This window comes from Ooceraea biroi, chromosome 14 (assembly GCF_003672135.1).
Source record: "Ooceraea biroi isolate clonal line C1 chromosome 14, Obir_v5.4, whole genome shotgun sequence".
NCBI lineage: Eukaryota > Metazoa > Arthropoda > Insecta > Hymenoptera > Formicidae > Ooceraea > Ooceraea biroi.
In genome coordinates, this window is record NC_039519.1 from 3,013,013 (window position 1) to 3,039,802 (window position 26,790).

Genomic DNA, 26,790 nt, shown 5'->3' on the forward strand with positions numbered 1-26,790 from the left:
GCGCTTCTGTTACTCTCTACTTTTCCTCCGTCTCCTGTCTTCCGCACGAGTCCTTATTCTTGTTGCTCTCTCATGCGCCGAGTGAAAAACTCTCCGGCCGACACCGTTCAATTTCCCTTTTCTTCTTTCGCGAACACGACGCGAGCCGCGCCGCCATCTCGTTAGTAACGCGATCTTTTTTACGCGCAAGACAAGTAATTTTCTGTCGTCTCTTTTTTTCGTCCATCGCGCCGAAATTACCGAGGCTCTCGCGTTACCGCAATTAATTTTCCGCCGGGTAGGGAGGCGTGACTATCAATCGGGCGACGACGGCGAGCACGTTCTTTTCCACGGCGTGAACGTCGCCCATCCTTCAAGCGAAACTGAATCTTTATTACAGTGAAATACTATCCGCACTCGGTAAGACGGGAAAACTTGTTTCACCGGAGCTCGCAGGAAGATCTATATACGTGACGTGCTGCCAATGTCTTCAGTCTCGTCTCGGATGTAGTGGGTGCTTAGCTGAGAGAATGGAGAATTCTGTTGTTAAAACAGGATAACTTTGACGAAACGATAACTTCGTCGACAAGCGCGAAAGCGGACGCGCCGTAAAATGGAGGTAAACCCGAGTCACAGCGATATCTTTATGCAAAATTCTATGCCATGTTCTAAGACGGAACGCAAACGTAACCCGTAGGAAGCTAGACGTTATGAAAATTAAGCTCGAGATACGAACGATGGCTGATACATATATATGGTTAGCTTTTACGCGCATTTCGTTGGAGTAAATGAAATCTTTGCACGCACTAGGTTTTCCTTTATACTTTTTCCTAACATTCGACGATTATCGATTGTTACACACTCGATGAGCGCGCCGAAGAAGAATATCCAAATTTGATGCAATAAAAGTATGCGAGCGTCGTGATCAGACTCGCAAAATTTCGTGTCGAGCTGGAATAGTCGCCGGGGTCTCCGTGTTCTCGCTAAATGCGAGAAAGTTGCTATATAAATCATCGTTCGCACAACCTGCTACTCCGTTGTCGTTTTACGAGGCAACTTGCAGCGTGAGGATCCTTCAGGAATTCGAGTCATGTCTCGTCGATGGAATGCCGCGTCGTGAAGGCAAGCCGAGGGTGGGCGGATAAAGGCGATCAACTACAAAGACGACCTCTTACCGCACCTTATACGTGTAATAACGATTAACATCGATGGTGCACCTGTCGCTCCTGTATATTGTCGCAGCTTACGCTCATTGCGCGATGCTGTTAGCTTCTGACGTTATCTCCGCGCAGCCAGATACTTTTGATCGGATTCGATTTCTGTAAATATTCGAATTTTTGGATCTGTCAAGTGCAGACGAGATACAGTAAAGTAGTAGAGAAAAAAACCGATAATGGAAGCGTTCAGAACCTCTAAATTGACAAGTACAATTCTGATAGACATTTTTTTTTATAGCATTATTTAACTTGATCGTTGATTGTGATCAAATTAATTTATAAGAATTAGAGAGCTTCGCTGTAGTTGCCTCGATTGAATTTTACGTTATTTTATAATCTATAACTATAAACAGTTTTACTGTATTGGAGAGTTAATTGTCACGGCGTGTTGAATGTGGCGTTGCGAGGCTGTTGCGGTATAGTTGCAGGAGTTTAAATTTAATAGCCGCACTTGCGTGCCATAATTGTCAGCTGACTGGTGCATTCGCACAAAACTCTGACTCTTTGCAATGAATTTGTCAATTTTATTATCATGACATTGAATTAATGGCAAATACAGCCTGGCTAAATTTTACATTTAACGGATTTTAATAAAAGCCAATCGTTAAAGTTCGGTTATCAAAACTTTTTTACGAGCTTGTTAATATTTTTATTTTGTCAATTTGTACGGAACTGCATAAATGCTAGCTGAAAACTCACTCATTCTCTCGTTATCGCGTTTACGTGCGCTTACGAAGGATTTAACGTGATTGCTTAAAATGACCGCTATAAACATTATTTCCAGCATAACACATTTTACGCGACGGAGTACTGTTGCAACTTCTCTCGCGATATCTCGGGGAGAGATAAACAGCCGATCCGTGGAATACCGACGCACCTTCAAAGTGATTAGGTGTTTGTCATTCGTGCGGACGATAGTTCGATTGAATTCCTAACTCTAAAAAGTGGTTTTAATTATCGACTGTGCCGTCGAGTGTGGAGGGATAGCGGAGAAGCAATTAGCTTTTTGCACGCCCGAGGTTGGCCCCTTTCCCACATCCACCGCTCGTTCAAAGGAGAGAAATTCTTGCGAGAATTAAATGTCAATCAGCCATGACGTTCATTAAGCTGCGCCGTTTGTTCTAGATTCTTTTTTTTTTCCGCAAAAGAGGATTCGTAATGTCATCTATGTATTCTAATTCGAATGCATCTCTCGCTCCACTCATCTCCTACATACATTGCTTTTAATCAATTTTTTTCGACATTATGTAATATGTTATATAGCATGATTTAATCCGATAAATAATAAAAATTCATTTCTGCATATCATGATGAATTAAATGTAATTAAATGTCTGCATGTCCTGAACTGAATGTTAATTCTTTCTTGAGTGATCTTTCTGATTTATGTTAAAATATGGTTCGCATAGTGAGCGCTGGTAATGCATAACAGTGCTTTTGAAAATTTCTTCCAAGCGGCGAACGTTTGCGCTGTGTAGCACGATAGATACATACGTTGTAACTTTGATAAATGGTAACGCGAGAACAGCCATTCCTCGTTGCGGTGCTTAGACAGCAACGCTTCTTTGCGAGCTGCCTTTTCACGGCGAGATAGGCTGCCGCTTTCCTCTGCATAAAACATAATTACACAGAGCGCGGAGAGTAATGCCGAGTGCTCTCGGAGCACAAAAGCGACGATCACACGCTTCAGGGTTCCTCAGGTAGCGAGCACGACCCGCGTGAGGTGTTTCCCTCGGCGAGAACACACAATTCTCGTGCGTTCAAAATCAAATGTGCGGAATCTATTCCCGCGGCAACGAGTACATTCTGTTTCTGTAAATGACTTGGACTGTCCTACGTTCCGAACTATGCGATTTGATTTGCGATTCGCCACACGTCGCAGCAGATGCAATTCGCGTTACAATTCGCGTAAATCATTAAAAATGCAATTTAATTTCGCGAGACTGCTCACTTTCGAATTTATCCAAGGCTCCTAAGAGGCTAATCAGGGATTCCGTTGGGTCCTTAAAACTTCTCATGAATATCGCAGCTCGAACGTCGTTCTCTCGATGGCGACGGGGAAAATGTTTTTCCGTCATCCCAACGTCGTCGTCGTCGTCATCGATCCGACCTTTCTCTCAGAGTCGAAAGTGTAGAAATGGCCGCGCGTGCCCATTCGTATTCACGGTTACGTCCCCGACGGCAATTCTCATAAGTTTTTCCTCCAACTTTTCCGTATTCAATTTGCGTGCCGCGCGCTGTGGTGGCCCCTCTCATTTTTCTTTACGCCGCTGCAAGAAACCGTTCGGCCGCAATTTGGGCATCGCGTATTCACTTTCCGCGAACATATCCGCTTCGTTTAAAGGGTAGGAGTTTAAGAAGCGGTGGAACAGGGACCGAAAATATCGTTTGTCGCGCGCCGCCCCATGCCACTAATCTCCTTTTCATTTCTGATCGTCCGAATTACGCAATAAGGGAACACGTTTCCCGAGGAAAATACGAAAACGCGCTGTGCTCCCTCTTTCAGATATTTCAGACAGAATTTCCGTTTCGCGAGACGCCGCAATCGACCGACGACGAATCTGACATCCGTCACGCTTGTATATGATACATCGACCATCGCTTCGGTGTGCGGGTGTACATTTGCATGTACATGCGCCGCACATGCGGTGCGGAGAATTGCGTATCGTTCGGTATACATTACGTACACACACGATACCAGCATCCGGGGCTTTTGTGCAAGAACCTAAGCCCGCTCTCCCCGCCGTCTGCGGAAGAAGCATCGCTCGTAATGGATGTAAAACGTATGCGGCTTGGTCCATTCTTTATCTTATATGTTCCCGTATGTATGTTCCCACACACGCGCGCGCGCAGACCACGGATGCCGCCAAGTAAGTGTGCATTCGTAGCGATACACTTCGCTCGTGGAAATGGAAATGGAATCGCTTCTGCCGCGCGCGCGGCCCCAGGACTCGTATCGTGTTTCGACGGTGTAAATGGGCCGGTCGGCAAATTTATATGGCCGCCATGTACATAGAAATACTGTAAAGAGACCTTTGGCGCGTTGATAGTGTCGTCATACTTGAGCTGCATCCTTACTTTTTTCGCGAGATTATGACGTCGACGGTAATGCGCGTCATGAGTGTTTTTGAGACGATTTTAGGAATACTTTAAATACTTTTGTTGGTATTATTTATTGCTCAAACTCGAATACACACAAGTAAAACATTGTAAAATAATGCGTGGATGAAATGTGTGATATTTGGTTCTCTTAGATAGCGCTGAACTTTTGAGGTGATTCTGCTGTATCGAAGTTTTGTTATATCGCATTAGTTATGCATTGACCGGGAAATTAATTAAATTACGCTATAACGAAAATTTCTACTGATAATCGCTATAATGGACCTTCATTGTTGCGAAAGCACCTCATGTGAAACGTAATCGCGATATCGCCACATGACGGAGCCACATGAAGTGTATTGAAATATAAGATATGGAATATTCAATTTGATTTTAACATTGATACCTATTTATTATTCTGCATGTAGGTTTTATTTAAGAGATTATATCTTTATGCAGGGACAATTTTATAGGAAATAATATATTATTTTGGCGAAAGAGAATGTAATTGGAAAATGATTTTTAGTATAAACAACTGCCACGCCATGCACGTCGTTAAATTACATAATATCAGTTTAAATAATTACGCGAAATAACATTAACAGATGATAAAAAATTGAGCCATTACAATAATGCGTTATATGATGGATAATGAAAACGTAATGACGAGCACATTACAGAGGTCCATTAAATATAGATATAGTATAAAATGATAGTAACGCGGGACGATTATTTAATTTAAAGCTTTTACGTTGCTCACTGTGTATTAGCAGCTTCAATAGCTTCACAGCAGCTTTGTTCTCGGTAAATATAGCAGTCTGTAAGTTCATTGGCCATTAATTAATGCGCGCATATTAATCTTTAGCCGTCCATAAACTATCGCCAAGAACACGTAGAAAAAACTAAGTAAAAGTAAAGTTTCGAAAAGTAAAGAATTTTATATACATATACGTGTACATTGAGACTTTTGATATAAAGCTATACACACACGTACGTGATTGTTGTACATGACAATAGGATGTTAATAAAAGGTAGCATAGGAACGTGTATGTACATCTGATTTTTATTTATCAAAAATATCGCTTATGTCATAGATAACAGTCAGATACTCAATTGATCTATTGAGTAGGAAAGTTATTTTGTCATTACATACAAGTTACTCCATTATAGCTGTAGATGGTTTTGTACGTGATGAGAAACGAAATTACGCCGTGCAAAACGCAAAATTTTCTGATACCGGGATACACTATGCCATTTTGTTCCCGTGCTCCGGTATTTTCCTATTCGAAGCGAAATGTATACACCCGTGCCTAGCAGCAACATAAACAGAAACTCCGAAACTTTAGTGCATGTTACAATTGTAAACAACAACGCGGTTAACGGTATTATTTGCTCGCGACTCCTTTCGTATATCTAAATAAACGTGGAAAATATAACGGTGTGGCGTAACCATGAAAGACAATTATTCTGAACCGTCCGACTCGAGTTTCGATTTCAGCATCACGTTACGTTAATCAAGCCTGGATATCGAATCTGAATGGACATCAGGATAACGTTAATTTAACATTAATATTACGTTTCCTTACATTAGCGATCCTGATATCATGTTTCTACCGATTTGGAATCGTTTGGAACATATACTCTAGATATTTGTGAAATCATACTTCATTTTAATGCATCAGAGAGATATTAGAGATATTTCAGTTTGATGGTGCCCTGTCAGTTGTTAGATATCGTGCTATTAATGACGAGCGTATTATTATATTTCCGCGATGCCGCGTAGCTCTCTCTCTCTCTCTCTCTCTCTCTCTTTTGCCGGGATTTCTCAGCAGAATTAATTTCGCTTGAATTCAGCCGGCAGATATAACTTGCGCGTGTGCGCAATTTTCTCGGCATAACTCGCGATCATCGCACTTCAAATGTCACATTGTTTCTCGAATTACTTCATTTTCTCGCCAGACAATTACTCAGGGAGAAGCATGACGTGCACCACGACAGCCGGCGTCTCCTGTATCGTTCCCGGTCGCCCGTTACGCACAAACGTGTTAATATTAATATTAATTCCGTGTATATACAGGGTGTCCCGGGTTTTAACCGACAAACTGCGGGAGCATATTCTACTAGTGGAAATAAGAAAAAATTCTTATATCGAGTTTGCTTAGAAATGCTTTATTACAAAGTTATAAACCAATATGAGATAAGTAACAACGGAACATAGTCTAGAATTTGGAAGGTCGAAGATGTTTATGTTATGTGTATTCACATGCATTCATGTTCACTATGTTGAAACGATTCAGTATGATTGTTACTTTCACAACAGTAGCTGTTAGATTTCAATCGTCGTGTCAACTAGCAATTACTATCAGAATGCCAAAAGTGTTTTCAAATGAGGAATACACCGATATTCATTTCGTGTACGGATTCTGTGACGGAAATGCACGAGCTGCCGTACGAGAGTATCAACGTAGATTTCCTAACAGGAGAGTACCAGATAGATTTAAAGCAACGAATTACCAATTCAGTTACTGAGATGCAACAAAATTTTCAGGAATGTCGTACTGTAACAAATTCTGTACTACGTCGATGTCTAGCTTGTATCGATGTGCAAGGACAACATTTTGAAATGCGTCACTAAATCATTGCGTAGATAATTTTTATTTTTGTGAAAAAATCCGTTGTTACTTATCTGATATTTCTCTTCAATATTGGTTTATAACTTTGTAATAAAGCATTTCTAAGCAAACTCGATATAAGAATTTTTTCTTATTTCCACTAGTAGAATATGCTCCCGCAGTTTGTCGGTTAAAACCCGGGACACCCTGTATATGTATTATATACGCAGCGCGTACGTATACGCGGCCACGCATACGCGCAGGCAGTAGTTATTGTTTCTCGCATTTCACCTACTGCTCCGCACACAACCGTTGCGGCCACCGTCGTATAATCGATTCTGCATATCTGCGCGATGATGGATGACTTTGGAAGAGGTACTTCGGATAAATAAACATTTTCCGTTGCAAATATTAACCGGAGCCTGGCCGTTATTGATCGATGCGTGTCCGCTCGTCGATCGACAGCTATAGAGCGCGCCGGGAAGCGTGATAAAGTATATTAGGGGATGTGGGGGGGAGGGGGAGAGAGCTGAACAAGCATGGCTATTTCGCCGTGAATAAAAGGCAAATTGCGAATTGCCGAACGGAAGGGACCAATCTCGTAATTCCACATCACGCACACGTGCAACGAAGGCACTTGCCTTGACGCGTAATTCCTTCGTTTTCGTTTTCTTTTACGAGCAGTCAGTTTTTCACTAATAAAAATTCCTCCGAATTGCATTTTGGGAAAATAGTACGCGGCGGCCATGTAAGCGTAAGAGAGGGTCTCTGAAGCAAGTGTTACCAGTCGTGGCGTTGATCGACCGATGGCGAGGTGCCAAGAGGAACTATCGCGATAACACGCCGGAACACACGCCGCGGCAGAATGCCCCGGGAAGGGAATAAAATTGGTCGAACGCCCGATAAATGCATCGCCCGGCAGGGGCGAGAGATGAAATTCAAGGCTTCGCGTAAGAGAGGTACGCCTCCTCCGCGACCTTCCGTAAAGAACAAAGGAGATTTACTGGATCGTTCACGCTTAAAGGATCGCACGTTAACGACTTTCGCCATACTCTCCATACTCTCCGACCTCCCCATAAATCGCGTTTGCAGCTTAATAAGTGACTTAATCACAGCGCTATGCTCACGGCTGATTGATGATCACGCGCAAAATCGTTATTAAGATCATTTATTACGGCGATTAGCAGCCGGTGTTCTTCGCGCGCACAATGCACGTATTTGACGCGTGTTTTACGAGGACGGAGAACGCGCGGTTGCTTTTTCTCGCCACGAACGGAAGAGATGAACGGGATGAGAGAGGTAAGGAGGGTAGCATTCCTCGTCTCCGGGGGCGCTGGATATAACGGACAGAGCAGCCAGGTCGTCACAATTGTAACTTTAATTTCTCGAGGCGACTATCTCCCGATGCTCGCGGCGGGACAGTCGTAGGAAGGGAGTTGGACGGGCACGGGGGTTGCAAGGAAAGGGGGAAGGAATGCTATCCGCATCGGTTAGTACGGCAGGGGGTTGCAGACTTGCAGCTCGGATGGTCGGACCCCGTGTCCTTTTGGCCGGCGTGTGTTCTCCTCCACCTGTTTCCACATCCGTATGAAACTTATCCTGTTCCGAAAGTTTCGATCGTCTCGTGTTGTCGAGTCGCTTTATAACAGCGAACTTTTGCGCGTAGCACACAGCTACGCGATCGAGTTCGGTAATTGAACTTTAGAACATTACCGCGTGACCCGCTGCTTTGATGGCAACGAGCCCAGACAGTTGGCGGAAGGAGGTTGCTCGTATTAACGAAAACATCGAGTAATTGAGAACAACATACGTCCAGCAAAAGCAATGAAAAAAGATCGCCTGTAAAGATTCGAAAACAAGAGCAACGAAGAAGCGCTCCTTTCGCAGCTGTATTATTTCACAGCTTTCGTTATTCTTTTGTAATAGCCTTTGCATCTTTGCGTTGTACTTTTTAAATTATATATTCTTAAATTATGTATTCTTGTCATTTGCGTCTGTCGGTCTTCCTCGGGCTTCCCTTTACGTTATTACTTTCTCAGAATCAGAATATCATTTGTGAGGAAGGTTAACGCGCTAAAAATTTAGTAACTCGGCGGCGCGAAGGGTGCGCCGAGGAGAAGTGAAGAGGATGAAAAGATCGTATTCGACTCTTCCGGATGACTTTGTGAGTCCCAGCTGTTCCGCGTAAGTGGATAAGAGGGAAACCTTGTCGGCAAATCTACTTAGATGAATCTCAGCTGTAATCTGATAATTATTCCCTTCAACACATAAATTTTGCAATTTATGTTTTGTGTTTGCAGATCATGCAGATCGTTAAGACGGTATTAACCTTGATTGCGTTAAGACTGTAAAAACGAGCGACTTGTAAAGCCGCGCTATTAGAGTTTATTCTACTGTCGAATTACGAAGGCGCGTACTAGAATTTATCGACTAGCGACTTTCCGCCCACGCCGCTTTGCTTTAGCGCATTCTCTACGTCGCCGCCATGAAAATTAATGAACACCCAGGGCTCCGACGAGCTTCCGTTTCCGGTCGCCTCGGTGAGCGAAAGCGAGATACCGACTGCCGCGAGAGCGAGACGGAAAATTCATGGCTTGGTCAGAAAACGTAGTGTTTCGCTCGTAGCTCGTTAGAATAAAGAGAGAGAGAGAGAGAGAGAGAGGCATAATTCCTAGTTTAAAACATTCGTCCTCGTCGTTCGCAGTTCTACACTGAGTTTTGCCCGAGACTGACTGCTGCTCTGCCTCTAATGAAATCCAATCTGATATACTTTCATAACTCTTAAAGCGTATCTTCCACTTAATAAATCGTTCATCACTGATAAATGTTTAAATACGAATACGTGTGAGACATCTTGAATCACAGTAAGTGAAGTTTCATTCAAGCGCATAATGAGAAAATAGATCCAATACGACGGTATCGTGGAAGAAAATGCACTATGCGATTGAGAATGTCCGTTTTATAAATTTTGGATTATCCCGAGATTGGTTGCTGATAGAGCGAACTACTTGATGATATCAAGACGATGTCGATTGCGAATATCGGAATGTACTATCTACGTTTCTTGCCAATAAAGCGCTGATATTGGTTATCGATATTGTAATGACGTCGGCCGTGCTGATATTCGTTACCAGTTATGACATTAACAAATCGATCCATCGCTATCATTTTGACTTGCGACCAATCAAATGTCAATGCTGCCCCCTCGGTTATCGTGTATCATATCTATACTTCTATTTCTATTTCCAATTTTGCTTTCATTGCTATATTTTTTTCATCTAAGTTTCTATTAACATTGCGTAGAATACAGAAATACCCTATACAGAAACATCGCGAATATATCCGTTTCGATCGCGTTCTCGACAAACAAAACTGATACAATTTTTACGTTATGACGAAAATACGTATAATTTCGATTTCGTAAATCAGCTTTTCCGTCTGGAGTTAATCTCGACCGTGGAGATGGAGGCAGATACGGGGACACGAAAAGACAAAGGAAAGGAGGGTACGATACGGGAGGAGGGACGACGTGTACTCCTCTTTCAGATTAGAACCGGATAAAGCCGGGAGCCCAGAGAGGCGAGTTACCGTCGACCAGGCTGGGGTGTTTAAATGCATAACACGCTTAATCCTTCGTAATACCGTGCTCCTTATCGTTACTTCTGAGCAAAGATGAAGGCTCTCCTCTTCGCGAGTCCGTGGCTCGCCGCTGCTGCTGCTGCCGTCGCTATTTCGCTCGTTTTCCCGTGGGCCTCCCTATCGGTCGGGGGAATGTTTCCGTATTCGACGAACGTGGTCGCTGCTGGGATAACGACGGGACTAGCGGAAGGCTAGCAAGATGAAGGACCCGAAAGAACAACAGAGGGACCCGTGTCCCGGAAAGTAAACCATCCGTGGCACGCCCGTAGTTTCGAGTGAAATTTATCCCGTGGGCAAAGGAGACGCCCTTAAATCCACTTGCCCTCCTCGTGGCCTATCGTTCGGACCACCGTGCGATGGAAACGGTGCCACCGCTCTTCGTAACCGGTCGTCGATCCCGGAATAGCCCCGGTACGCTACTCTCGGTTAAGCTCTCCTGCAGTCATTACGAGTCAATGCAAAATCCAGAAATCGGAGCTTCGTCCCCGAGGAGTTCCGCCCCGAGACGCCTCGGTGAGTCTGGAGATCGAGAGCTAAAGTTACTTTTGCCGCGAGAAAGAAGCGCTAAATGTAGCGTCGTGAATTCCGCGGAGAGATATACGCCTGGAACGGCAAGATACCATAAAAGCCGGTGACGGTGTCTTATGCAGATCGCTCGGGATGATTAATGTAACGAGGTTTACGTGTAAATGACCTATGCATTTTTTCGCTGGCTTTGCGATCGGGATAATACTGGCGGATTTGGTCGCGTTCCGTGAAAAATTCGCGTTGCGCTCGCGGATTTCCTAACATCGCCAAAGTCCCTATAATAAAGATAATGGGGATTACGTGTCTGCCGGCATCACGTGGATGTAAAAAATAGAAGAGACGCGTCGAGAAAACTTCAATCGAAGCGTACCGCGTGTCAGCGTCGCGTTCAATGCTCTCGCAAAAAGAAGGAAGCTCGCCGCATATTGCGGTCTCGGAATGACTGGGAAACGTTCAATGATGCGGCTTACAATGGCACCGGCGATTGTCTTCGCCTCGCAATTTTACCGGGAATAGCGGCGGCCGATCGATACGGAGCCGTCGCGATGGAAAAAGCGACGGAACTTCTTCTGCGTACTCGCGTACTCAACGTCGGTCGATCCGACATTTCCGTCTCAATTATGCAGCGCGCCGATTTCTGGGCGAAAAAATTTCGCGCACGATTCGACTGCGGACGCAACGCGACCGCTCGGCGCCGATCGACCGGGTTAACATTATGACGCAACGTGCATGCACAACGCAAATCCGTGTTATTTCGAACGTAATGGAATCGATAGAGCGGACCGACGCGTGTTTACTCGCGAAACAAGCGGAGTCAACGGAAAATGGAAGATTAAAATGGGGCGCGGCGAGCGATATCCGTGCGTTAAACGAAAATATTTTTTCGCCAACAGCCGACAACGCGATGAACTCGATATGTTTATTCCCGCCAGGCAGTATGGCCCGTGCGTGCGTGCGTGCGATTTTTTTTTCTCGCGACCGGAAATGCTTCCACGAGCACGCATCGTCCGGCCATTTCGCGGCTATATATTTTTCCACTCACGTGTACGCGAGTTCGCACGGATCCGATCCGATCCGATCGCTCGCGTTACACGATCTCTCGCGACTTGAGACGCGCCGTGCCGCACGCGCGTTTTACGTTTTTGCATTTTCCCGTTTTTCCCGCGAAAATGGAGGCGGGCGAGAACGAGAAACTCGGCGATCGAAGAAAGGAAGAATTAAGTCCCGGTTGGCGTGTGTCCGTGCAGTTGCCGCGGGCCCATGCGCGCTCATAAAGTACGCCCGTGTCCATTAAGCCGCACTTACCGCGTCGAGTGTGTCAGCGCGCACCACTTTATCGATATTATCGTAGTACCCATTTAGGCGCTATGTGCGTACAACACGATTACAATTCTAGTACGATCGTATTTGCAATTCCATGGCGGGGCTTAAGTCAATTTCACCGCAGCTGGCAAAATTGCCACCAAAGGCGCAATCGGCGGAATTTTTAAGGGTTGCACGGTAACGGATGGACGGAGGGGTGTACAGAGAAAGGGTGCATGCGCGAAACAGACGGGAAATGGACAGGGACAAAAAGAGGCAGGAAAGAAGAGGACATTCGCGCATTTCGAACGGGGTTGCGCGGACTTTACGATCATGAGGAAATACACGTTAAACGAGCGGCGGGGTGTCTCGCACCGCATAGACGGCGGAGATAAAAACAAGGAGATATTTACATAAAATCGATTCTCCGGATTCGCGGTCGCGTCGCCTCGAAGCATCGGCGGAGCGAAGGGAAGAAAAAAAAAGCAAAGGAAAAAGGGAAAGAAAAAGCGAAATTCAGGGTAAATACGGGGGGCCGGGCAGACGAAGGCGCGGGTCGCGCAGTTTATCAGAATGGCAGCTATGTGGAAAAGAGCAATCGGCTTCGGCTTACGGCCATTTAACATCCTTTAGGCAAATAAAAAATGGATGTAAGGTAAATGTTATTTCAACGCGGCGGCAGTTACGAAAGGGGAAAAAACTCTGTTATTTCTTGCGCCCGTCAATGCTGCACAAGTTATAGATGCGCACATAAATTTATTCACGTTTGTCCGCGTACGTATCGTCAATATTATGTCTGTTACACGCAACGTTGTACTCTTGCCTACGATACCCTTTGCCAAAGCGATGGAAATTGACACTTGCAGTCTGATATGTCGCGTAATGAATTATTAATAATTCGATTCACTGTTTATATTTCGCGTGAGCTCTGTGAAACTCAGCGGAAACTAAAACTAATCCTTTGCACTGCGGGACTCCTTTTCCCGGTTTACGCTCCACGTATGGAGCAGGGAACATGTTCATCGCGGCATGTGATACGTAAGCACGAGTGCTCCAAGGGAGGAAAGGAAAGAGTGAAACGCGGATTGGGAGGCAAGGAGAAGACAAATGGAGAATAAAATAAAAGGTTGGGGTCAGCGCTCGGGAAGAAATAGGATTTATCCCTCCCAAATAACCGGTACCTGTCGGTGCCCGTCGTTCGCAGATTCCAGTTGTAGGAACTTGTCACGAGGAACGACGACGCTCGCTTCGTGGGAATATTGCGCGAGAGCCGGAGAAGGGAAAAAGGATATAGTATGAGCGGAAAGATTGAAGAGTTGGCGGGAAGGGCCGGAGGATACGGAGGAATCGGAGGGGCGGAAGATGGAAACGTTAGATTTTTCGTGTTCCTCGTGCAAAAGAGAGGAAGTGGATGGAAAGGCATTAGCGAGCGATAAAACCGTTCTCTCGTTGCTCGCCTCTCTCTCGCTCTCTTCCTTTCGTTTCCTTAGTCCCGCCTTCCCCGATTGTGTCATCTTTTTTTCGTCATGTACTTCTGTCTCCTTTATTGCCGCGCGGAGTGCGGCGCATTTTTGTCGCGCATTCAAATACCGCGCGCGGAAGTTCGATCTACTTTCGAAAGTGCAACGACTGACGGCGGCAGGGAAGAACGCCAAGTCGATGGCGTGAGTAAACGAGTGTAATGTACTGTGTGGAATAGCCGTGATGTGAATGCGCGCACGAATCAGCGATAAAAATTGATAGCCGCTTTGACGTCAGTAAGTTTCAATCTCGCAAAATTTTGAGAGGTACCTTCGCTTTAATGCCCCGCCGGATTTCTCGTCTTGTTTCCTCCAGCGGATTGGAAACGAGTCCTTTCTCTCCTCGGTAGGAAAATATTTCGCAACGTCGGGCATTATGCTAATTACTTAGGAACCAATACGCTGACAGCTCTTCGCTGCCCGAGCCAATAGATTCTGAAATAACGGAGCTGCCGCGACAATAGCGTCGCCCAGGTTCCATTCTTCCGAATTCCACAGGAAAATTGAAGCACTTTCTCGTTCCCGCGGTAAAGGGCACTTTTCCTTCGCGGAGGACCGCTTTGCGAAGATGGAGGCTGCGCGAGCAGCTAACCAGGGAATAACCGATGGGATCGACGAACCCGTTTGGGCGTAGCGCGGACACAATCGTGCATTTCGGAGATTTCTCCGGCCGTTCCGGCTCTGCGATCATGAATTCGCAAAACCACGGGGTTGCATCCACTCACAGTTTATCCCGGCGCGTATCTGTATGCTTCGATCACTTTGCGGGCTGCCTCGGAAAAGTTAAACATTTTGTGATATGGGCGATCTAGAGGTACACGATGTTCCGCGTACGTTTTGCATAGCAATGCACAGCGCACCGTCAGGATGTTTAAAATAATGATCTCATAGCTCGATCGACAGAAACATTTAACTAAGTAAGTAAGTAAATACTTAAAAGGTGTTAACTCTCGAAAAATCGAAGTAATTGAAGGAGCGTGTGTATGTGTATAGTATTTAGGAATAAATTATTCTACCATTCAACCTTTTCCTCCGGTTTCTTACTGGTTTTTTGTAACACTAATTGTAAAATCATAAACTGTTATTAATAAAACACAATTTTTATGTAATTATTGAAGTCGTATCTTCTATTAGCATTAATATTAATATTCTGTAACTTTCATTTTAAAAATACGTAATTTTTAATCTTCCTCCGTGTTTCTTAGACCTCTCTTGGCAGTTTTGCACTCATACACACATACACACATATACACACATGTACGCACACACAAAAGTGTGTTTATCAGAGAATCTTCAAGTACTGGATGTGCTTAGCTGAAATTAGATCATGCGCCCAAAATTAATCCGACGTAGGCGGCGTTTTCCGCGTAATCGCATTTGCCTAAGTGACACTCCAAGATCTTGGGTCTTTATTGGTCCTCGGCTTGATTCAAGTACCAATTATTCTCAGGAGATTAATGTTAAACGCGCGCGCGCGCGAGAGTTACAGCTGTGCACTCGACCTACGGAAAATTTACCTGAAAGGGAAGCGGCATGTTCGATGATTATTCCACGGAGAGAAGCAAACGCACTTCAATGCGTGGCGAACGTTGGTTACCACTTACGATTAGCCGCGCATTCACGGTTGCACTCATGCACTTATGTAGTTCGCAATGCGAAACCGAGAGCTGGACGCGTATTTACCGTGGAAAAGCTATTCCTTTCTCATGCTATCCTTCTTTTGCTTGGCATTCGCTATTTTTGCCGCTGGAATGCCACCATTTTGATACTTTTTTCCGTCTTCTCCTTCGTTCGTTTTTTCTACTTTGCGCAGTCCGCCGTTCTGCAGGAAAGCTTCTTAAAAGGTGGTATCTACTTCTTTGTGTGCCGCTCTCTCATGCCGCTGCCTTCTTTCTCTATTTAGAATTCCTAGCTCGTAATTTTTAATAATGTTTATTCAAAACTGTGTTATAGAGTCACTGTTCTACGTAATGTTATGGCGTCAACTGTAGCTTTTTCACTTCTTTCACAAAATATAATTGTTGATTTTATATTATATAATTACAAGTTTCCAAAGAAATCTTTTTGATTCATTTAACATGAGTTTTCTAACGGAAGGTTTTGATTTATTACGATATGTTTGAACACACTGGCGAATACGAATGAAAAGTTTAGTAAAATCCGACTGAAACACAAAATTCTAAAATCAAAGTATTCCTTTGACGGGTTTTGGAAATGCTATAACTCCAAGTCCTTTGAGGTAAAAGGAAGGGTACAAAAGGAGAAAAGATGCAAACAGGCAATAACTCTCGAATTACATTAACGAAGTTAAGACGTCTTGTAATACTTGAGCGCCGGCCATTCTTTAACCACGTGGTTGAAAGTGTACCTTGCATCTTTTTTACGCTTTGAAACGAAACGAAGAGCGGTGAAAGAGATAGGAACGAAGTAAAAATGGATTACGTTCAAAATTTGCACTTCCTTTGAGGTCAAGTGTCGGTTTCACGTCGATCAATACCGCGCAGTTGCTAGGGATAATTGGAATAATTAAAATGCGGCCTAATATTTCTGCAAAGCGTAACCGGGGACAATATTTGCAAGCAATTATCACGCATTTGTGAACTGCGCGCCATATTGTTTTCGTTATATTTACATGAAATTGGTGCGAAGCTTTATGCGGAACGCATTAGTCGACGCGCTGCTGGCTTAATTGTTCGCGCTGCAACGCGAATGACACGATTAATCATTTTGAGCTACGTATCAAACAATTGAAGTTGCGAGCCACGCTGGACTAAATGGACCGAAGTAACCTGTCGTGTATCTGGAAACACGTGCAGTACATAACGGGAACGTGAGCAATGTGACACGTTGCGATATGACGGAAGACAATGCGACAGATGGACCAAGCGGAGTAACTTGTAGTATCTCGGATTAAGGGCGAAAAATAGCGTAGGTGTTTACGCGGAATAGGTATTGCAAGAGAGTTCCAGAAAAGAGGGGATTACATACATATATAATTAGTTGAAATTATATATAATTATAAAACACTTGCGTGCATTATTATTTATAATCATTATTGGTGTTCAATAGATAGTTGCACTCTTGTATTTTTATGATACATTATTCTTTATGCCGGTTTCATATTTTTGTGAGAAAATTATGCGTCCATCCGAGCGGATTAATAACTTACGATAGTATAATCTGCGCACGAGGAAGTTCAAGCCAACATCGAACGTCTGCAGCGACGTTCCACCGTTGAGATTTCATCAGCGGGTATCTAAGGGGTGTCATAAGCAGCTGCTGTGGACAAGAGTACTTGAAAGCACTCTCGCCCGTTCCAAACTCGAAAATAGCTTCGCTTCGTGCGTTAGTTTCGTCGCAGGACGATGACAGCACACGGACACACCGGAGGTCCCAAGAATTGCAGATTGTGCTAAAACGTTATCCTCGTCTGTATGTACGACGGTATCGGAAAGCAAATCAGTGATCCGATATAAACGTTTCGCGAAATATAAAATATAAATGGAGCGCAAGCTGAACTGAAATTCTTTGATGAATAATATAAAACGTGGAATAATGCGGCTAATAAAGGGGGAAGATGTGAAATAAAGCAAATTGAAACGATCCAAAGCGTTGGCGATGATAGTGCCTACAAAAATCCATTTGCGAACCGTAATCGCGTAATCCGTCCCTATTTTCACATTACATGCATTATCGACGTTCGTCAGGGCTCTCCGAGCATTGGAAATGTACATGGATACAGATACCTCATATTTCTTACAAATGTACGCGACATTGTTACGTGAACACGTTGCACACGTTGTCAGACACACGAAATCATAATTTCGAGAGCGAAATACCGCTGCGGGTGGTTTCGTTGCGCGAATTCGCGAGCGTCGAAAAGCTGCGGGCGTCGGATCTCGTTGCATTATCGAGCTCCCGGCGAGATTATTATTGCGATTGGGAAGAACGCTCGGGATTGCGGAATTTCGAGAGAATCACGAGATGGCCCGGCTGACGGTATAACCGACGGATAACAGACTAACGCTTCGTTATACGCGGACAATAACTATACCTACCCTATACCTGCCGTGCTCGTGTCCGTTGAATTATTTATGCAATTAGGCGTCATCGCTGCACGTTATGCGTATCCACCGTGAATCCACGCAGCCGACACCGTCGACGCTACTGCCGGCGTACATCCTGTCGATTGACGGGCGTGGAAAGACTACGTTCGATAGTTGACTTCGCTCCGTCGAATCGATCCATCGTCGCTGCAGATTTCCGCGTGGCTGGGCTTTAAGAGTACCGGATACGCGCTCTTGCACGAGCGCGATTTGCCTTGGCTTCCTTGGTGCTGCGATAAAAATTCTAGATTTACCATTTACATCGCGATGCAAACTCGAATATACGTCGCGCGCGACGTTAATTCATCTTGAATGACACGATGAGTAGAAAATGAATAGGTGGCATTAGATGGAGAGTGTCGACAGATTTAGTGCTGTTGTCATATTATGTGACAGTTAATTACGCTACTTAATAAACTCGGCACGTCACGTTAATTCGATTGACGCGAGCTGACGAATGGAGCTTAATACGCGTACGTGAATGATGTTTATTGCACGATTCATTTTACTTGTGTGCTGTTCTCGTTCTGCTCTGCGCAAAGTATGCAACGATGTGTTATCCAATGAATAAGGAGTGGCAGACTGCGCGATACATACGCCATTAATCGCTATACCAATTAGAAGCGTCTTGGCGGGGAGGTAATCCGGAAAAGTTAGAGGTAAACGAGCCGGCGCTCGCGAACTCTAACGGCGAGACTAATGGCCGAGAAGTCGAATAATTTGAAATAATGTACGAAACTTGGCCGGGCGATTTGTTCGGCGAGTTTGTAGCCCGTGAAACACTAATTTTTCCCCTACGTGACCATCCGTGCGGCTCGTCCGTGCTATAATTCGTTTTAGTAGTCGCGCATCGAGCACCTTCCGCGATTTATTATCTCGCGAACGAAAAACTCTTAACTCCCCCCCCTTGCCGTTGGTTCATTCGACGTGTAATATGTGCAGTACGCTGGATCAGCGAATTCGTTTGAAAAGTCGAAATCTACTTTGAGTACGTGACTAGTGATTTCCGACGATTTATATGTCGCAACTAGTGCATAACATTCGTGTGCGCGAACGCCTCGCCAAGCGCATTCGAGTTTTATGAAATCGCCGATCTCGTTCGTAAAGTCCTTGCGTGCACCATGTGTCCAAATATTTTCATCGTTAAGGGCCTGGTCGGGAGAGTCAGCGTTACTCGCACACGGACAATGATCGCGAATCGATGGAACTGCACCTGCAGTCTCGATACGCTTCCGAGATCGCTCTCGGAGCTGCTGAAAATCGCGAGATCTTGACAACGCGCCGGTTTGTTTTGTTCCAGTCGCGCGAGCTGCAAATCGCCTTTGTAAAGTAAGCCGTGAATACGCGACACGACAATGCGACGAATACGAAGCTGATTGCTTTACTATTCCTGTAACAAACAAACGCGCGTTTCCACACTGGTGCTCGTGTCTATTTTCGCGTACCTTAAATCTCGCATCTTCCCTCACCGTTTTGTGCAAATTGAGATTGAAAAATGATAGTTAATTTCTTTGTGCGCGAGCGTTTGTCAGAATATTTTTTTTCTTTTCTTTATTTCTCGAGTGGAAAATATCGTGTTTTTGTGGAAAGCTTCAAGTTAGAGATACCATGTAAAAGGTTTAATAATTTTGCTGCAACATTATTCTTATTACGGAGGTGGTACGCGTAAAATGTTTACATTTTGTGTTTATTTATTAATATTGCAGTTTCAATGTGTATCTTTTTCAATATCCCCGACGGTTCGCGACTCGAAACGTCTGTATATTGTAAATTGGTAATCTCGTCGGCGAAGTTTTAAAATGCATATTCACCGGCGTGTTTCTAGAGATACGGCGTTACTTTTTCGTTTGTGTATATTTTACACGCAGAAAACATGACGCGCACAGAAAAATTCATATTTGCTTTCGCATTATTTCGCGTAATTGAAGTGTAATTGCATAAAATATATTAGCCATTTAAAATGTTGATTTTTCTTGTTAATTACGCGTATTCTCTGCGCACTGTAATATTGTTGCGACGTTTATACATCGGTAAGCTCGTCGGAAAAGTCGTGATTTCTTTATTTACGTCTATTCAGTACGTTTCTAGAGACATGAAGATACTCCCTGATTCATACGTGATTCTCGTGCAAAAATAATTAAAAATAATTAAAAATATTCTGCTTTATACGCGCAGCAAAGTTTAACATTTACTTTGATATTATTTTAATGAGAACAAAGTTATATATAAAACACTGCAACGTTCTCCTCGGGGTTGCAAATGTTGCAGCTATTTCGTTACATCGTTATGGTACGTTTTATGAATTATTATGTAACACGCATCTCGTTTATCCAAAAAACGAACAGCGTGCGCGAAAGGAACGTGTTCCCTTTATGATATTGTTTTGTTTGAGAAACGTAGTTAATAAATATACTCACTCGCTGCAGTATTTTGTCTGTCATACTGTGTTTATCGTTACCGCCGTCCTTGTCGTCGTATCTTGCAACAGAATTACCAGAAGCGAATTTCTAGAATTACGTCTAAAATAGAGTGGACCACCGCGCTAACTAGTCGTTCGCGCCTGTATAATATCGAGAGTCCGGGAGCCACGTCATTATTAGTATGCTAACGCAAACATTAATGCCCATGGCGATGCAGAGTGCTATGCTATGCTGGCGTAGGCGGCAACGTGATCCGATACTGTTGTGTAGCTTGTGCCGCGGGTAACAGCGCTAAAACTGGCAAGTCTACTGTAATCACGATTGGCATGGTAGTGGAAGCACAGATTGTATGCGGTTGTCCGGCGTGCAATTAATTCCGGGAAAGAGTTGTTATAAATAATGCGATGCATTATTGTTATAGCCCGCGAGGGTGCTTGCCTTTCGCCTTCAGTCTTTTCGGTTTACCCGGCTGCTCCGATGAACGAGCGCCGTTCGGGAAATCTAGATATCTGGAAAATCGCCTGCGTGCCAAGGAAACCTAGCGCGAAATAAAATATATATCGACCTACCTCGTTTCTCTCGAGCGTCCATTTCGTGCTGCAATCCGCCAGCGAATCTAATCGGCATCGATTTATTATCCGCAAAACGAGTCTGCCATGGCTGTTCGTAAGTCCGCCCGCAGTCGAATTTGTGGTGGACATTGCTCGACTAATCGATAGTACAAAAATGTAAGAGGCTCTCGGAAGGAGCATTTTTGTAAATATTTTGTAGATATTTAAATTAATGATTCACGAGAGGTAGGAGTCGTGTTTTTCATACTCGTTTTCCATACTTATTCTCTCTGCTGATTGATGAATATTTTTATAAACATGAAAACTGATTGGCAGGAATACTAAATAATTCGATGGAGATGTATAATTCGTTTTATCCATTTTACAGTTCTCACGAATAGTAAGAGAATTCTGACACCTTATGCTTTTATAAATTCATTAAATTTTAATCCGCTGAATGCATCAAAGTTATTTTTTTAGCATATTGCGCTCAAAAATTCTAGAATCTGATTCGCTGTTTATAACCAGTGCATATGTCAAATCGAAATCGCCGCTTTAAGCACGATCGGCGATTCCTTTGAATTATGCTCTCATTCGTTTTCGGGTTGCGTTCTAAGCACCTCGGGGTAATCGAGCGTCACGCCAGATCGCGTTACAAAAATCGTTTCTCGAGGTGCGAGGATCTGCCGCGGTTGGACGGCACGGCACTTTATTGGCTCGTCCATGACGCGAAAACCGCTTCTGGGTCTGACTAATGGCGATGGCTGACTACTGGCGCGGTCTGACTACTAGCGATCGAGTTATCTTGTTAGTGGCAATCAATATCGGCCAACTCTCTCCGAAGAGAAGAGTTATCCCGTCAAATGATGCCATTTCGTTTCTTGACGTGGTCTTTTCCTCTCCATTGGTCGTTTGCTGATGTTTATAACGATTACGTCTTAACGATTACGTTTCTTGCGAATTATTTCACGGAAGAATATACAAAAATAAGCCACTTATATATTTCACAACGGTTCTCTCTTTGCCAGCTCTCTTGCGCCTTTTATGTCTTGCGCGAGTTTGAACGTCGTCGCAGAAATTCGACGAAAGCATGCCATTATCTCGAGCAGGCACTCTACTCCGGTATATTTGATTTGCACGGATGAGTAGGTACGCAAATAAGCAGCGACGAAGAAAAAAATATACATACTTATGTTCTCAGTATTGCTCAACTACCAGCACAGCCAGTCGACTAATCTTATCGCAAATTTGCATTCAGATTCGGAAATTGCTCCAAATTGAAGCTACCACGAGAGGCACATAAATTAATTCATCACATAACTATACGCGGATAACGCTAAACATAGCCGACGTCGAGTTTGAAATTACATTTTGCAAGACGATAAGGTCATGATCGATCTCGAAAGGTAACGTAACGCGTAATATTCCCTTCGTGTCTAAGTTCTAAAGGTGAAAAGCGAGAACTTTCACGCGAACTCGCCCAGCTTTGCTTCCTCCTGCTTACCCAAGACATTTGCCGGCGTTAACTTTGACCTATCACCTCCGGAAATATCCCAAATAAAAAGATACCTAGAAGCACGTGGCGCACAGAAGGTACTGATAATTTCATATGGAGATCCTGGTAATCCCGAAATGCCGTAGGTTCCTGCCGCCGCGCCGCGCGGAAATACAGAGCGTTTCGTGCTCGCGTCGAGAAGGAAACAATATTCGTCCTTCTCCGTACCTAATAGAGGGATCTTGCCTGAGCCGTATTATCCTTGTGAAAAATTCACGGTCTCTAAAAGCACGACCATTCGGCTCCTCTGGTCCCGGTCGATCGTCTTGTATATTCGCCGTGTTCCTCGCTCTCGGAATCCGCATTTCCATAAGAACACCAGAGCGCCACCGCCTTCGCGAGGATCTCGTGATCGAATCTTTTACCGTTCCACCATCTCCTGGAACGATCTTGCGTGCCCCTAACGACGTTACGATGCGTCGATCGATGGACATAATTCATGAAGGGCGATGTTCCATAAGCCCGCGATTCTTTCATTTCTCTTTCCACGCGGCCGCGCGCGACCTGATGCAAAACGCGTTATATACCCTCGTTAATACTTAAATGATGTACACTCTATAGAAATGACAGAGCCACGGCTGTCATCATGCTGTTACGAGCAGTAACACGCTACACGTTACGATATGTTCGCGCGACATCAGATAGCGAAATTAATAGGTAGTTAGCGGGGAGCGGAACACAAGCAGTTAATTTCAGGACAGCGAGACTAAAAATCGTTCCATCAGATATTGCGTTGCTCGCTGCGTGAAAGAAATATCGGAAGCCGAATTATGATCTACTTCGAAAACGTTGCAGCGTTTGATAATAATATTGAAATGGATACTAAAACCTTTATGATACACTCCATACACAAGAGGAACTGAATCCTGCTTCAAATTCCATGTAAACCGATCTTCGAGGTAGAATGTATCTCCTGCATAATTATTGAATTTGTTACGTACATGTATCTAAAATGTTAATTTTGTTAAATTCACTCTCTCTCTCTCTCTCTTTCTCGTCTTGTTAAAGCATGTTAGCAGTTATCATTCAATTCTTTTAAAACGTATCCATGGAAACAATTTCGCAGTCAATACAGCGCGCTGTCTATGCCTACGTATAATTTTACCGTCTCGACAAAAAGCAAACAAACGTTTATCTTGTGTCGACGGTGCATAGCTGCGAAGGAAATTGACAAGTCTTTTTTGTTGCGGAGACCTCGTCGAGCGGCTCGATGTGTTCATCGATCTGCTTACCGCGCCAATTACGACGGTACGTAATAGAGGCATTACTCTAACCGGTCGTTCTTTTGTAGTCATAAAAAAATTCAGCACGTCGTAAAAATATACTTACCGTCGAAGTTTCACGCCCCCCGCGCGCGCCCGCGCCGCATTCCGCCCGCGGCGTAATCTTCGCAAAAATAGAGGAAATAAATTGCCGCGGAAGATGAAGGGACTCGGGGACTCTCCCCAGCTATCATCGTTCATCATTAAAAATTTTATACTATGAGGTTTATACTGCGTGAGACTTTGCGGAAATTGCAGCGAACGCGGTGTCTTATCTGTAAATATTTCACCGCGCTGAATTAGATATCAGATACAGCCTACTAGAGAGCGTAGATTGTTCGCAACTCAACTGGAACTCTGAAATGATAATAATAATGTAATGCTAACGATGGGGTGCATGATAAACAGATAAACAGATCACAGGTTTGAATATATTATTATATTGAATTGCAAACGCAATTTGATATATTTTTTAATGATTGCTTGAATTATAAAGAAATTATTCGGCTGGTTGCGCAAATGTTGCATAAAATAATTTGTGCGGATGCGCTAAAATAATGATAGAAAGCTTGCACGTTTTTGCAAAATGTGCGCTTCATTTCGGTGATAATGTGACAATTATATCACGCGTTCCGCGCTATGCGAATATTTTTTACGTCATATTTAACATGCACCGGTTTATACCGTGGCAGTATATAGTTTGCGATGAACGCGTAATGCCGTTTTGGCGGTCATGTGTCCATTTTACATAAAATATATTCGCATTTAATGTAAATATGATATTTTTATGAAAAAAAGTTACACATTGGAGTTTCGTACAAGCTTTGATTATTTTAACGAGAATTGTGTTATTTTTGTTTGAATGTAAATACCAACGTAAATACGTTGAAATTTGCTTTAACGGAATCTCTCAAACGTAGTCTATAAAACACACTAGCAAAGAGATAACGTGTGCACGTATTTTTTGCCTCGCGCGAGAGCCATGTGCCGCTGTTCGCACATCAACGTTTTTTCTAAAATTAAAAATGATATTAAGGAAATCGAGATCGCTGCAAAAACTGCCATCCACTCGCTCACGTGAGGCCTAGCTCGCCTCGACTTATTTGCCGGGTTCGGATGAGTCACGAATTTAAAGGCTACTTGCATAATGCGGAGCGCCCTCGAAATGATAGCGACATATTTCATCTCGAGCGGGCGCTCCTTCCACCACTTCCTCCACGAATTATTGGTACTTCTCCGACACAGTACGTACGTGCGACTGGCTCATGACCTGTGCGTATTTTATCTTGGCATATTAATTAACTCCGGAGCATCGTCGGGGTTTTTGCGCCGACTGACTTGCACCGCGCGAAATTCACTTGAGCGATTATAAATGCGACGTGGAATGAAACAAACAAAGTGAAACGGGTTCTCCGCAAATGTGACAGAGACCAGAAAAGAGATTATCTTTTCCGTCACTTAAGTATTCATTCTAGCGCTTTTTTAATCGTTTCATTCATTTATAAATAAAAAAGCCAATAAATATGATTATAAATATGATGTCGTTATAATTTGTTAATACAAGCTACTCGCGCAAAAATGAAATTGTTACTTTATCTCTTGCTTGTTTCTCATATTTTCCTATAAACTTAATTGTTTTAGGCACGTCAGAAAAGAAGTGTTGGAATAAATTTGATTACATTTAAAGTACGTGTGATGTACACTAGCCGTTATTTATTTTCGGTGAAACAAACACGTTTGTCGATTAAGCGAATAGAATGACACCGATGTAATTGTTTCTCATTTGTAGCGCGTTACGTGCGCCGTATATGGTGGCATCAAGAAGCAATTATTTGTACATCCGCCAAACGAATTTGTTATTTTAACAAAATAAATTTGTAAATTTACGTAACGCGATTCTCTTGCCGAATTGACAGAATTCATCGCCTCTCGATGTGTATTGCAGCTGAAATTGAATAATAAATCGCGTCCCGCTTTTTCGTACCGTGGCCCTTCAAGATTAATTAAAAAGTGCCATTATTTATTTAACTACCGCGTAAAACTGCGCTTGTACTTTGGGCACAATTACAATTACATCCCACGTACAAACAGACCACCGAACTGGTATATTTAAAACCCTTTGAAACGCTCGAATATCCTTGTTCGTTAACGGAAAAAAGTTTATATACCAAGCAGCGCGTGCGATCATAATCGACCTGCCGAATGATTTACGTCAATTTTCAATTCATGACGTTTGATCAACGTCTCGATTATGCGCGATTGTAAACAACGAAACAAAGATATCACGTACACGCCCACACATGGAATCTTTTCAACGGCGTGGAACGAAAAAATCCAGTTTCCAAGCTCGGAGGGAACTGACTCGAGATAACTCGTTCCACGGCAAGTGGGCAGAGCCTGTAACTTAATACCGCGCCCCGCTGTCATCGCGGAAAGTAAAGAAATCCGACGTGTACTTAATAAGTTTTCGGTAATAACCGGAGCTCTCTCGGATCTCGGTGGTGAGACGCTTGACTTCGTCGACTTGCCACGTCAGTGCCCTTATTACCTACCTACTTCGCTGAAGCCCTTCCCTGCGCCTCCGTCCTGCCAGAAGGCGTAATCTTAATAACTGCCGAGATCCGAGCCCAGGCAATAACTATCAAGCGGAATTTGCTCGGGCTATTTTTAAATTGCGAAACGATAACAAACCTCGGATTATAATGAGACTGCCACGCTTCAAGAGATCAAGCTGTAACTCCTAACGATGATTACGGATGTACCACGTGAAAAGTAGACAGGCAAAAAGTCCTTAGAAACTGCTTATGAACATCCGCGATACTAACAGCAAAGCATCGCTCGCGCAGAAACCTTATCGGGAAAAGTAATTCAACACAAGACTGGGTGACCAACTCTCACGTTTCAAATCAATTGGACGGAAAAGTTCGCGTGTAATCGCGCCAGTAAAGTCCCACTGTCACGCCAGTTGAGTTTTATCGTTAGCTCGACGTCGGCGAGGGGT